Source organism: Ailuropoda melanoleuca, chromosome 6, assembly GCF_002007445.2.
Source record: "Ailuropoda melanoleuca isolate Jingjing chromosome 6, ASM200744v2, whole genome shotgun sequence".
Classification (NCBI taxonomy): Eukaryota; Metazoa; Chordata; class Mammalia; order Carnivora; family Ursidae; genus Ailuropoda; species Ailuropoda melanoleuca.
Genome location: NC_048223.1, coordinates 39,218,651 through 39,233,433, shown reverse-complemented (window position 1 = coordinate 39,233,433; position 14,783 = coordinate 39,218,651). Strand labels below are relative to the sequence as shown.

Sequence of the window (14,783 nt, the reverse complement as noted above, 5' to 3'; positions counted from 1 at the left end):
ATAGGAATGCAGACACGACTAGCATCATGTCAGATTGGAGAAATGATTCAATTCCTCTGTATTGCAGATAACGTGTACAGTCTTCGGTTCATCTCATGGCCTGTTTAAAGTCTGTAGGAGAAGAATTAGAGAAACGTATAGTTGCCAGCCAGACTTTTTTTTTGTTTCAACACTGTAATAGTTTGGAGGAAAATATACTTTGACCTCTGAATTAACTTTACATTTTTATACTAATAAGAACACAGGGGTGCCTGGGTGGCACAGCGGTTAAGCGTCTGCCTTCGGCTCAGGGCGTGATCCCAGCGTTATGGGATTGAGTCCCACGTCAGGCTCCTCTGCTATGAGCCTGCTTCTTCCTCTCCCACTCCCCCTGCTTGTGTTTCCTCTCTCGCTGGCTGTCTCTATCTCTGTCAAATAAATAAATAAAATCTTTAAAAAAAAAAAAAAAGAACACAAAAGTGTTTATTTTTTTATTATTATTTAAAGATTTTATTTGAGAGAGAGAGAGCAAGAGCACAGAGGGAGAGGGAGAAGCAGACTCCCTGTTGAGCAGGGAGCCCGATGCGGGGCTCAGTCCCAGGACCCTGGGATCATGACCTGAGCTGAAGGCAGACGCTGAACCGACTGAGCCACCCGGGCGCCCCAAACACAGAAGGCTTTAAAATGATCAGTTATTTTAAGAAAAGAGTTTGGTAATATTTTCTCTGGTTGCTGAAAAATGTTATTATCTCTATCACTTGGTGGTAACTATGCTATCAATTTAGATATATACTGTAGTAATGTGCTGCTTGCATTCCTCCTGTTAATGTTTGTCAGAGAGTTAATTTATCATCTTCTAGCTACTGGTCCAGAGGCCACCGTGAAGTTTTCCTTTTGGTTACCAATGCCTGTAGAAGAAAGATGCAGATATCTAATGATAATGAGTGACCAAGTTTTAGTTTACTGCCGTGATTTGACAGTCTCCTGAAGAGATATTTCAGGCTTGTGTTAGAGTATAGTCCCTACACAGGCATGTGGTTGCAAACATTCTAGAGCTACACCACCTGAAGACTCCGGGTCTGTGGGGGGGGGGGCTGAGACAGTCGGATGAATATGTTCACTGGGCAACAGAAGCAGATTTAGGACAAGCCTCAGGCTCTCCCTGACCTTTCTCCACCATCTTTATTGGTGAGTCTCAACATTAGCAAGAATGTTGTGACTTTTTTTATCTTTTTTAAAACATTGTGGGAGAATTTAGGGTTGCAGAACCTCTCCCCATCTCACAGAGAACAGACTGGCCCCAGCTACATTCTATGGCAGACTGGAGACGTTGACTTCTCCCACATTCCATGGAAATGCCACCTCCAAGGCGAGATAATGACACTAATTAGAAAGGTGCATTTTAAAGGAGCAGCATATCCAAAATAGAAGTGCTTCAAGTGTCAGGGAGGTGAGTGGGACTAAGGTAGTCTGTGGGGACTGGGAAGATGAGAAAAAGGAAATGATGTGTGAATGGTAACCTCCCGGAAGAGACAGCGTCGACATACATGTGAGACCTTTGAGTTCCTAGCTTTTGAGACCACCACATCCGATATGAGCTGAAAATCTCAATGCAGTTTCCACCATGGTTTTGTATTTACTGAAGGTTTGGGAAGACAGACACCGTCGCCTGACATCACTAAGAATCACCTCTGCTAACAAAATCCCAGTCATCTAGTTCATGCAATGCAATTGCAGTGACAGTACGTGACTATAGCTAGGAGGCCATTTGCTTAGTTTAGTGATACTAATAGAGACTTATTTGGGAAGCCACATTTCCTGGAGGCGCATGAAGATAGGCCCTCTGTCTCTTGTAAAACGACCTTGGGACTGGGGTTGGGCTGGCACTATCCCCCCGTGACTCCCTGACTCTCTGGGACCTGACCCTCTCCCACCTTCATCTGATACCGCCTTGGCCTATGTCACAGCAAGCTCCACATCACAGGGTTAGGCATTCATGTGGAGCAAATTTATCTCAGTTATAACCAAATGAGAGTTTAATCCCAATTTGCTTCTTGGCACTGTTTTTAGTCTTCATTTAATGGCAGTGAAAAGTATTTCTTCTTTGTCCTACATTCTTGACCAATTGAAACCTCTGTAAGTCACGGCATCTTTCAGAGGCCTTATAACTACACACAGTGGATTTTTATAAAGGAAATCAGATATTCTACAATTGACCAAATAGGCCCCTTGAGTTACCTTGAGGCCCAATAGGGGGACATAAATTCTTCCTCCTGGTGATTTTGTACTCTTTACACTACCAACCTGTGATGGAAGTGCTAAGTCTCTGGAAGAAGGAGCCTACACTGGTGGGGATTATAAACAAGGGTCATTAATTTGGAGAAATTAAGCGGCAGATTTGAACAGTGATATTTGGGTTTTGTAGCTACATATCCAAGGGAAATAAAAACCATTAATACAGAAGTGTCTCTAATGGAAAAAAAAAATATGTTGTCAATTTAACATTATCAGGTACTCCCAACAGTGAAGGTAGATAATTTTTTTTATGAGGCAGTTGTTGATGACCTGAAGATGCATAGAAAGGCAGTTATCTGGTTCGAGCTCTGAAAGACTTGGTAGTGAGGGTGTCCTACCTGAGAACAGCTCTTCCCAGGGGTCAAATACTGAAATGCAGTACTGATGAGCAAGCCTTTCATTTCACAATGCTGTAGGCTTACTTAGTAGTCAGTTACCATATTGCATTTCATTAATACCTATGTTGCTATGATTTCATTCAGGTTTAAAAACTTTTTGTTTTGTTTTGTTTTTAAAGATTTTATTTATTTGAGAGAGAGAGAGCATGAGCAGGACAGAGGGAGAGGGAGAAGCAGGATCCCCACTGAGCAGGGAGCCTGAAGTGGGGCTTGATCCTCCTAGGACCCTGGGATCATGACCTGAGCTGAAGGCAGGCGCTTAACTGACTGAGCCACCCAGGCGCCCCTAAAAACATTTTTCAGGCCATAAACATGTTAGTAGTAATTATAGCCACCGTTAGTTAGGTCTCTACGTGGCTAGGTGCTATGTTAAGTACTTACAAACACTGCATTGTTTAACCCCCACCACAAATTCACAAGGGAAATAGTAGCTGTGAGCACCCTTATTCAGAAATAAATTACCCGGGTCCCAGGGTTGATCAGATTAGGAGGAGGACCAGGCTTGCCTGGTTTTAGACCTGCGCATTAACCCCTTGATCATAATCACATAAACCTAGTTACTAGTGTTGCCTTTATTTACTGTCACGGATGATCATAGAGAAACGGGCACGTTGGAACTAAGCTGGCAGGCCCATGTGACAGAGGCAGAGAGCATTGAATTAATGATCCAGCTACGTTGACTAATCGCAGAACAAATGGGGGACTCTCGACTTTGGCTCCAGACCCACCACAGGCTTTCGTATTCCTTTGTGGTGCTGGTCACTAACAGCAGATGACAGAGCACAGCTGAGATATTTATGTGCAGATCACATATTGAAAAGAGGGGGGAAAAAAAAGAATTTGTCTTGAATCTTGTCTCCAACTTCAAATTCCCTTTTCAGTTTGACTAAAAAAGAAATACACGTAGCTTCTTTCTCCACTTTCTACAATCTTGCATATGTTCTAAAAGCCACAAAAATGGACTTGTAAAGTCCTATCTACTTTCATAAGTGGGCATGTGGGGATGAATAAATCCTGGTTTTGGGATCAGAATAATAATGGCCTCATAAAATGAATTGGGGAGTGTTTCCTCTTCTTCTGTTTTTTGGAAGGAATTGTGTAAAATGGTGATGAATCTTCCTTAAATGGTTGATAGAATCCTCCAGTGACCCTGTCTGGGCCTGGGGATTTTCAGAAGCATTATTTTTTACTTTTTATGTGAATATAATTACTAGAGCCTTTAATTATGAAATTGTTATGGTTACGAGAATATTCAGATGATCTGTCTTTGGTGAGTTTTAGTCCTTTGTGGTCATTGAGGAATTGGCTCATTTCGTCTAAGTTGTTGGATTTATGAGTGAAAAGTTATTCCTGGTATTTCTTTATTATCCTTTGAATGGCTGCAGGATATGTTGGGATATCCTGTTTTTCCGTACTGTTCGTGATTTTTAAAATCTCCCTTCTTAGGTTGGTAAGTCTCGCTAGATTTATCAATTTTATTGATCTTCTCAAAGAACTACCACTTAATCTCATTGATTTTCTCTATTGTTTTATTGTTTTGATTTCATTGATTTCTGTTCTTATTTTCTTCCGTCCGCACACATTAGCTTTATTTTGTTCTACTTGATGTAGTTTCTTGAGGTAGGAAGTGAGATTATTGATTTAGGACTTTTTCTCTTTTCTAATGCGAGCATACTTAGTGCTACAGGTTTCCTTCATAGCCCTGCTTTAACAACGCGCCACATATTTTTATGTGCTTTATTTCCATTTTTATTAATTTGTATGTGTTTTTAAATTTTCTGTGTGATTTGCTCCTTGATCTATAGATTATTTAGAGGTGTTTTGTTTAATACCCAAGTGTTTGGTGGTTTTCCTGTTGTATTTCTGTCATTGATTCTAGACTGATTCCATTACAAAGAACATACTCTGTATGATTTCAACTCTTAGAAGATTGTTGAGGTTGGTTTTATGGACCAGGTTTGGTCTAACTTGCTGAATGCTCCATAAGCTCTTGAAAACGATTGGGTGCTCTGCTGTTGTTTGGTAGAATGTTCTAGACATACCGATTAAAATCCTGTCAGTTTATTTTGTTGCTCAGGTCTTCTGTATTTTTGCTGATTTTCGGCTTACTAGTTCTATCTGTGGCTGAGAGGTGATATTCACAACTCCAATTACAAAACTTCCTATAGTCCTGACATGAATCTTAAGGCAGAGGTTACCCTCAGTTTCCCTGAAGTCCAAGGATGCAGGGGAGACTTTGAAGTTATTCGAAGCATGTTATCATTTGTTGTTGGGATTTTTTCCTCAAATAATTAAGACATGTTTGATTCCCTAAAAAAAGTTAGAAACATTCCATAAAAATAGTTTGGAATGTAAGGCCTTGTGACCAATGACATTTGGGTAAGCTGTTCCCAGACACTGTCACCTACATCCCTCACTTGCCAGGCTTCCAGCACTTTGCTTAATGCCAACGATATTACTTTAGGCTTAGGTAGAAGAATAATGTAGATTACTGTTTACATCAGGCGGTCCAACAGTGCTGCTTTTCCAGTAGATCAGGAGAGCCCGGATTATTAAATGCCATGACAGTAGAGCAGTAGGAAAATAGAATGGCAGCAGAGCAGAGCAGGAAAGGGAGAAACACAATACTTGAGGGAACCCTTCATTCGGTTAGCTCACAACTGCAGCAAATCCTCTGGTGTAGATTCTGAAAACTCTGGAGATGCCGCTTACCTCTGCTTTTTAAATCCCTTTCCTGCCCCACTTCCCCACTCCCAACCATCTGCTGAATGCTTCATTTTGGGTAAAAACCAGTTTCATAGAGCAATTTCCATGAAAATGTTTTACTTTTCAAATCATAGTTCAGAAGGAAATCATGAAAAAGAAATCTTAAATAATGCATCATATTGCAAAAGCCCATGCAGCTTTTGTGGGGCTTCCTAAAGCCTGTTTAATTCACTTCAGCTCCGGTCCTGTCAGGGCTCTGGTTTGGGGAAATGATGAGCCAACCCTCCTGGCAAAGCAGAGTTGGAGTCCTTGCAGGAGACAGTGATGGAGGTCTTCAAAATGGTTTGAGCTGCTTGACTCACTCTTTCACTTATATTTAACATAATTCTCACCTGGACTCTCCCTTACACTCTGCTGAACAGCCATCATGAGGCATGAATAGTAGAGACAGAATTTATATGCTCCGTTTGGTTAAATGAGGAAACTGAGGAAGGCCAGCCTCCTGCCTGGTGTGGCATCTTTCTTGTCAGAGCCAGAAAGGGGGCTTCTAGCACCTCGGTCTTTAGAGATTCAGTGACAAATGTGGGTTTCAGAAACCCAGCAGGCTGACTCAGTGTGACTAAGTCTGACTTGTGAGACTCTGCCCTTGGATATTTGAACTTAGGGCCGCGTGCAGGTTATAAGGAGGGCATGCAAACAAGAGTAAAATACTATCCAGAAAACTTAGGAGATGTGTTATCACTCCTCCACCTTCCTAAGACAAATGGACTCTTCCTCCCCTTCGAGTATCATCTTTCTCTGTCTTGTTAGAGAAGACAGAAACAAGCCTTGCAATGGGCCTCCTTTGTCCAGTTGATCAGAGAGAAGAATGATGGATGCAAATAAAGAACTTCGCAATGAATTCAAAATATATGTAAATAAATATGTATACAGAACACCGAGGGAAGAGAAAACCAGGTCAGCGAATGTAGATCCTGTGTGTTTTATTTTGCTAACTGATGATAGGATAACAGCATAATCCAGGAATCTTTGGGGACACTCTGACCTTTAGGATATAGATTGCATTGATTCAAATCTCCATTCCACATATGCAGAAAACCTTTTGTGTGTAGGGAGTTAGTTCTTCACTGAAGACCTGTAGAGTTGGAGGGTTCAGCCTGTCGGAAATACTAGCTATATAACAGGCCATTGGATTTTTCCAAGCCTCTCTGGATTCCTGAGAAGAGCTTGTAAATGCCATTCTCAGCCCCTCCCATGTTGTGGGTGTTTGAGGGAGGGTTACTGTAGCCAGTGCTCCCTAAACTTTAATGAGCATGTATACCTTGATCAAATGCGTATTTTGACACAGTAGTTCCAGGGTGAGTCCTGAGATTCTGCGTTTCGAGCACACTCCCAGGGGATGCCGATGCTAAGGGTCTGCCATCTGGAGAGCCAATGTCACAGAGAGCAGATTTTTAATCACGGCTGGCCTGCGTGTAAGCTGTTGCAAAGGGAAAGAACCTACCCAAATTCACTCTTTGATTTGACATTGCTTATATTTTAGGCAAAAATTAATAGTTTGTAGTTAGCATATGACTCTTATGAATTGTATTTAGAATTAGTGTGTTAATGTTTACAGATCCAAATTTTGAGATCGAAAGTAAATATAGCATGATTACATGACAGAGCACGCACTCAGAAGTGTTGAAAGAATGAGTAATATGTGTATCTCTTTTCAAGTTAGCATGAACACAGAGGGGTAGGTGGCTGCCTGTATGTGTCCGTGTGTGTATGCGAGGGTGGGGGAGGGAGAGGGGAGAGAGAGGGAGAGGGAAAGAAGAAGAGAATGTATGAAGATTGAAAAGCCTAAATGGAAACCTCTCAGTCATCCGTCTCAAATATGAATAAGAATAAAACTGTAGTTAAATGTTATGAAATCAGAGAGAGAGACAGCCTAACAAACCAATCTACAGCAACAGACAACACACATTTTTCAAAGTTCAGACATTTGCCCAAGGTATAGGTCACAGGCCGCTCTCAGGGGGATAGTATGTGTGGATTTGTGTATGCTTTGCAATTCAGGGATTTTTATAAATTTAAAGGAATAGTGTTCCCATCAACACTCATTTCAACCGATTAGTTTCAAAAGTGTTCAGATGGCGGGGAAATAACCAGACCCTGACAACTGCTCATAGGACCCTCTGTTCAAGGCAGCGCCTTCCTTCAATCACTTAGCTCCCTTTCGAGTGTTTAACAAAGGAACAGACTCAGTGGCATCTCTAGCAGGAAGATGTCATTATCTGTGACACATGTATATTTGAAAATAGACCAAAGCCACAGCTCCTTTCCTGAGAGGCCTGCGTGGAAGTTCAATAAACAGCAGTATGTTTAGCTTTTTTCTTCTTGAAGTAATGCTATTTTTGTTGTGATAGAATATTGTTCATGATAACATCTCCTAGTAGGAAAAGAGATTGTTGGCTCTGTAATGTTGTTCTGAAACACATTTGGGATGGGGCAAAATGTACCTTAATGGAGTCTATAAATTTATTTAACCAGAGTGCTTGTATAAGGTTGACAGTGAATCCTGTATTTTTAGCTTGACTTATTAAGCAGTGTCAATGCAACTGAGAGGAGTTTTATCTTTGAGAAAGCACTTCTCTTTCTTTGTTCTTATGGTATTCCTCCCCTTGACTCTTTTCCCCTTGGGAATGGGTGGAGATGGGAAGAAGGACCATCAGAGCTAAAGAAAGAATTTGGGATACCAGTGTGACCAATGAGATACATTAGTTTTTAGACAGTGGGATTTTCTTTTTCAATCTTAAATCACCTTCTCCAAACTCGATGGTTTTTAAAAAGATTTATTTGTCTAGTTATCCTCTGTATAATTTACGTATATATTACTGCTTAACGCCTTATTAATCTCTCTCTATATTTTTAAATACATTTTTTAAAATATATAACCAATAATCACTCAGAGAAGCAATGCAGAAATTGTTGCATTTGACCGCCTTGAGGAAGCCATGTGTACCTTAGGTGTCTGCATTATTATGTTACTAAAAGCAGAGGGGGTTCATTATCAAAGAGTTACACGAGGATTTAATTGTCTGATTTCAGTGGAAGTCACATGGATAAATCCTTACGGAACATGCTGTTCTGAAAATATGAGTTTGGAAAAGGTTTCTATGGAAATGTTTATGTGTTTCTTTCATTAATTGGTCTAATTATTCCATTTACAGAAATGGGAATGAGAAATATTTTTTTTTTAAAGATTTTATTTATTCATTCGACAGAGATAGAGACAGCCAGCGAGAGAGGGAACACAAGCAGGGGAGGGAGAGGAAGAAGCAGGCTCATATCAGAGGAGCCTGATGTGGGGCTCGATCCCGTAACGCCAGGATCACGCCCCGAGCCGAAGGCAGACGCTTAACCGCTATGCCACCCAGGCGCCCCTAGGGAATGAGAAATATTAAGCCGGGGTTATGAGAAAGGTTAACATTATTAGGAGCAATAATAGGAATCATGCTATTTTTAGATCTGAAAGCCATACAGGTAACCAAAACAATATAGATGGCCAGGTTCCCTCCCACTATAACCTAGGAGGGTATAGTGAAACAGGTTTATTCAACATGTTTCTAAGAGTTGCTCTGGCGTTTTGCATTTTATTTAGCTTTTGATGTTTACGTACTCATTTGTTATGCAGTTAAGCACCACTGGTGTGGTTAGGATTCCTGCTTTTCTATAAAGATGGAGAGAAAGATAGATCATAGCAGTATCTTGTATTTTTCATATTATGCAACCAAACGTGGAAGCAGTAGTTTGTTAGAAAAAAAGAAAGATTTGGTTTAGAGATGGCAAGGAAAGAAAGGTGGCAAGAAAAGCATACAAATTATGGTGGGTTCCCCCCCCAAATTCTAACATTCCTGTGCAGCTTTCCTAAGAAAGAATCTGAACTCTAGAAAAATCTGAAGAACCCAAACTCCTAGTTCCAAGGGGTCAGGCTTACCTGATGGTTTCACTGAACTAAATTAAGAGAAGTTAGGATATTTCATGGCATATGCAGCCTTGGTCCATCCTTTTAATTTGCTCCTCTTTTTCTTTCTTGTTAATTTGTTGCCAATTTCTTGTTAATTTCTGCAGGGAGCTATGCTTCCATCTATTAATCCCCTTGTTTTTCAGCCTCTCCTATCTTTGGAAACACTTTGTTGTTTCAATTTTTCATGGTATTCTTTGCTTCCCCATCTTCAAATCTGTCTTCTCATTTTATTTACTTCCTATCTTGAATTCTCTGGACCTCTCTTTCTCTCTTTTGTTTCTTTCTCCTTATAAATAAACATGCTTTTCACTCTCAACTCTAGGTGATCTTCATACTGTACTTTAGTTGTCTGCATTTCTTCTCGTTTTAATTTATTAAATTTATTTCTTTCCATTCCACACACTCCTTTCTATTATGAGATAGGACACCTCATACCTCCAGAGATATTCATGATCCAACATTCCGATGACTAAGAAGAATATGCTGGGTTTTCCCCACCTTCTGTTCTGATCAGAGAGCATCAAGGGTACTAAACCATCTTCTCTCCACCTTGCTGTCCTTAGAGCCAGCATAAAGTTACCCTCAGGGTTGGTGACTTCAAACTTGGAAATTTGTAGTGATAAAAAAGTGAAGAGCATCTTGAAGAAGGTTATTTTCATTTTTTTGTTTCCCAAATTCAACAATGCAGTGATGCCCACAGGAAAATTATCAGGCTTTTGGATGGTGTTTGAATTTGTCATTTCCAAGGGGTTCACTATTGCTTAGACATTTTGGTGTTCGTTCTTTGAATAGAGAGCAGTGTACAAATCATTAAATTTAAAGGACACGACCTCAGAAGTTTGCAGCCCTGAAACGTGCTGTTTTCTGAAATTCTTTCTTCTTTCCACTGTCTTCAGATGTGGCTGCTTTTTGCAGGGACACAGTAAAACCAAGGCTAGTTTGCCCTTTCCCCAGACCATCAGCGTAAGAACAGATTCTAATCACCCCCTCCAGCCCTGAAATGCCATGGGCCTTCCTGTCCCCATGAGTGGTTCCTAAACATTTTATTCAGACCCAAGCAGCAATCTCTATAACCCAGGAAGGCTACAGGATTGTGTGAGCCACGGAGAAGTAGTGTAATTCTAGAAGCAGCACAGTGACTCACACACCCTCTTTAGAGNGGCGGGGGGGGGGGGGGGCGCGGGGGTTACATGCTTACAAGTAGGGTCACTAATTGATTCAGCTGTTACAGAATGATTCCATGGCACAGGCGTTTCTGCACATCTGTTTGTTGGAAGAGCGCATCCGCAGCATGCAGTAGCCTTCGTACTTAAGCTCTCATCCAAATCCCTGATGCTGCCACGGGCCTGCCTCTGTGGTCTCTCCCAGGTGCTATTCCCAGTTGCCCACTGACCCTCCCTGGCTGCTGTGATGGTTTCGATGCCCTTCAAGGACTGCCACCAATCCCTAATTGCCTGCTGACATCTTCTTCCAGATTCCCTCACCATTTCCTTGAAGGCACCTAGAGACTCATTATAATTGAATTTTTACATTCTCCCAGATGCTCTTACTCTTGTGTTTTATTTTTATTTTTGTATTAGGTCCAGCACCATTGCACTTCTCATGAGCCATGTGGGTCATAATTGTTTTGAGAATAAGAAATTAATGGCAGAAAGAGGGGCCGGGATAGAGCCCCAAACGCACTTTGCAGAATGCAGGGTAGCGCACGGAGCACGCATTCCAAGCTCTTCTAAGAGCATGCGGTAGAATTTGCCGAGCCAGCTCTGTGCAGGCATTGCATGCACTGTTTTCCAACGATAGCAGCTTATCAACAAATATCACTCTAATTACTCACCTATGCACAGAGGGTGTTAAGCGGACTGTGTGGTATTACACTGCGGATATCAGAAAGCTTGAGGCGCTCTTCAGTGCATCTTGATGGACACCTTGATTTCCCCAGTTGAGGCTAACTAGATCTATCTGGTCCGAAAGGCTCAGCTCCTGCTGCAGAGGTCACTCAAAGAGAACAATCCAAAGTATGAATCAGAGTGAAAAGCTCCTGCCTTGCTGAAAATTGTGGCAAGAATTAGGAGGAAGAGAAGATTGTTTTTATGGGTAATTTTTATTTTTTTCTGCATATGTAACTTTAATAATCTGTCAAAAGAACACAGTACTTGCAGTAAAGGATGTTTTTAAAAAGATGCAAAAACTCCATGCCAACACAATAATGGATTATTTTTGCCTCTTCCTTTTCCGCCTTTAAGCTTATGTATGTACACATGATCGACACATACATGTATTGCAATCATAGATCATGCCACTTCCTTATTAATATAGCATTTTTACTCACTCAAAACTCATTTTACACTTGCATGTAAACTGATTCTTCCGACACTTCTGTGACACGGTCTTTTTTAGAAGTAAGATTGTATGTGCAGATGACATGCATATTTACATTAAAAATTCTAACCAGTGTACAAAACAACTACTAGAACTCATTAGGGAATTTAACGATATTGCAGCATATAAGGACAATATACATGAATCAATATTTAACATACAATATTTTTATATATTGGCAGAAAACAAATGGGAAATTTAAAAATTCAATTTGGAGTAGTGTGTGACACAGTTTTAACGGCAATGATGGCGATCACCCTGTTCCCAGCCTTGTAGGCCCAGGGCCGCAGCATTGCCTCAGTCACTGGGAAGCTCTCACAGTGAGCCCCAAACACCCCAGGGAGTCTTCTAGAATAATAACAATTATAACACAAAATGTTTCCCAAAGCCGTCCTTGCATTCCTGGATTTTCCTTCAAAGAAAAAGTATTTGAGGGGTGTGGGGAGGGGGAGACTAAAGCTTTCAAATCTCTCATTTATCTATCTTTTTTAACTTCCGTATCCAACAAATATTTCATACTAAACTGTTGTTATTGGCTTGCCACTTCTCTCCCCAGGCAGGGAGGACTCCACAGAAGTTTCGGGGTATTTTTCCACCTTCAGTCAAGCGCTTTTGTCTTTTTAATTTCCCATTGTTAAAACTGATACAATTCAAGGGGCTCACACTCTTTGAGTTGGAGTCTACCTCAAGTGCCTTTCTGAACGTGCCACACAAAGGAGACGGTTTCCTTGACAACAGGAATGTGGCAAAAAAAAAAAAAAAATCCATGGAAACATGTGCTCCCTGCCTCCTTCCCTAGTGCCCTCAGCACTGCTGTTTGCCAGGCACAGAAACTGCAGTCAAGACGAGTCCCTGCTCTTGGTCAGCTAGCCAATGACCGTAAGGTGCTGCTACCTTCAGCTTGAAATGGGCCTTTTCTCATCATTGCCTTTAGCTGGTCTTTTTTAGACATTTAAAAAGGGAGAAAGGGGAAACTGGGTTTTAAGAAATCCGTGTCTATGTGTGTGTGTGTGTGTGTGTGAATGTCATTTTCCTAATGAACCGAATTTAAATGACGGGTAGCACTTACTTTTACATTTATTTTTGGTCTCTGAAATTTGCATCAAAGGTATTTTTAAATCTCTGGCAGGACATAATGGCATGTTTTGTGACTGCTGTGAAAATTAATGTATTAATTTGGCAAAACTCATGACATACTTATTAAGTATACCTCTAAATAAGCCCCCATAAGCCCAAAATGCCTTTCTCCCCGCTATTGCAAACAGTAAGGCGAATAGAGACCTGTGAATTTATAGATAGGTAATCTATGAAGTCTAATTTCAGAGATGTCATTCAGCAAGTATGGGGACTAACTGATGTAATTTTTAGTCCTGAGCTCTCACAGTGCCCCAGGATATCAATAAAACCATATCGGGAGCCAAAGCTCTACTTCTTCCCAATCCACTTTATCCCTCTTCTCTGCATTTTTTTCCTTCTTAGAACAATGAAAGAGAATGTGAATACTGTGCAGTTGTTGATTTCTAAATTATCCTGCTGCTGAGCTTGTGAGTAATTCAAGGATATTCAGTGTCCTGTAGGCTTTCGCTTCCTTTTTTGGGTGATTGAGCCACCCATTCAGCTTGGAACTTTAGGAATTTAGTTCGCCAATAGTTTAGCCTCTTATTCAGGAACCAGTCTTCAGCACAAGTAACAAAGCTCAGAGATTAGTATATGCTTTGTTTGTGTATAGGGTTGGGGGGTGGTGTAAACAACTGACTTTTTTTTTTTCTGACACTTACTAGAAGTTCAAGGTCAGTTGTTGGCAGCTTTCATTTCTTCTGAGGCCTCTTTCCTTGCCCTGCAGAAATCTGCCTATTCTTTTCAAACTGAAGAGTTGAGGAAAGATATTAAGGTGGAAAACCCATGTGCTTTGCCAAAGTGTTCTTATGATGTTGTCAACAAATACTAGCACTTTGGATTGTTTTACCGCCAGCTAGAATTAACCAGAACAGAAACAGCATATCTGTGTTCCTTCTCATTTTGCTCACTCTCATGTTGCAGGAATTACATTATACCTTCAGGAATTAGATGGCATATATTAAACATCACGTTGTATCTGTGCTTGTATTTATAAATGGAGATTAAAAACCTGAAAAGGACATGTCCAGGTTTATTCAAGAGGCTGTGAAAAACAGTTAAAAGGCACCAAAAGCTTTCTTTCTTGTTCTTTTTTTCTCCCTTTGTGGTTGTTGTCTTTGTTGTTGGTTTGTGGTGACAGTAACTAACTATAAATTATGTGAATCGGTAATGCCAGCTCTCAGCACCCCAGGAACTCTCTTCCCATTCCAGCTCACACTGGTGGCCCTCGGGGTCTGCAGTATTGTCACAAAGACTGGCTACACGATTCTGTACATTTGCCTGGTGGTGACAGCCAGCACTTGTAGGACAAGTGCCATCTGGCTCTTTCTGCTAGATTTGTAGCAGAAGTCTCTGTTGGGTTTGGGGAATGTGAGAGTCTCCAGGGAAGCCAGAACCTCTGTGAAATCACCACAGATGGCTTTATTTTGGGAGCTAACAGGCATGGAAGTAGGAGTAGGGAGTAGAAAAATAAATCAACTGGGAGTTTCATGTCTACTGGCTTTCAAGGGACTTGAGATGAATTTCATTGATTTATTAGAACTTTATTATGTACCTGGAAGAATTGGGAGGCATTGTGAAAGCAAACGGAAACCTTAAAGACTTTAAAGTTAAAGACCCTGTCACAGAACAGTAGATGGTAGACTTTTCTTCAGGAAAGGCGGCGATGTGATAGAAATCAGCCATGGGAAAAATGCACTTGCATAGTCCCTAAGTCATTGTTTTCCAAGAGATTTTCCACCCATATTAGGATGAGGAGGAGAGCTTATAAAAAATGCAGATAACTGGATTCTCCTGAATTGCTGAGGGTTGGGCACCACCTCTCCCCAGGGATTACTCAGTTTTTATGGGGAGGCTATATTTCTCCAGTCTCTGTAAAAGATTTTTTTTTTTTTTTT

At 40.9% G+C, this 14,783-nt stretch overlaps 1 protein-coding gene across 19 annotated transcripts in view; it reads left to right on the top strand.

The window, feature by feature from the left end:
- Positions 1-14,783, top strand: part of ARPP21 (cAMP regulated phosphoprotein 21) — a 151,699-nt gene that overhangs the window by 103,133 nt on the left and 33,783 nt on the right. The window lies entirely within an intron of this gene.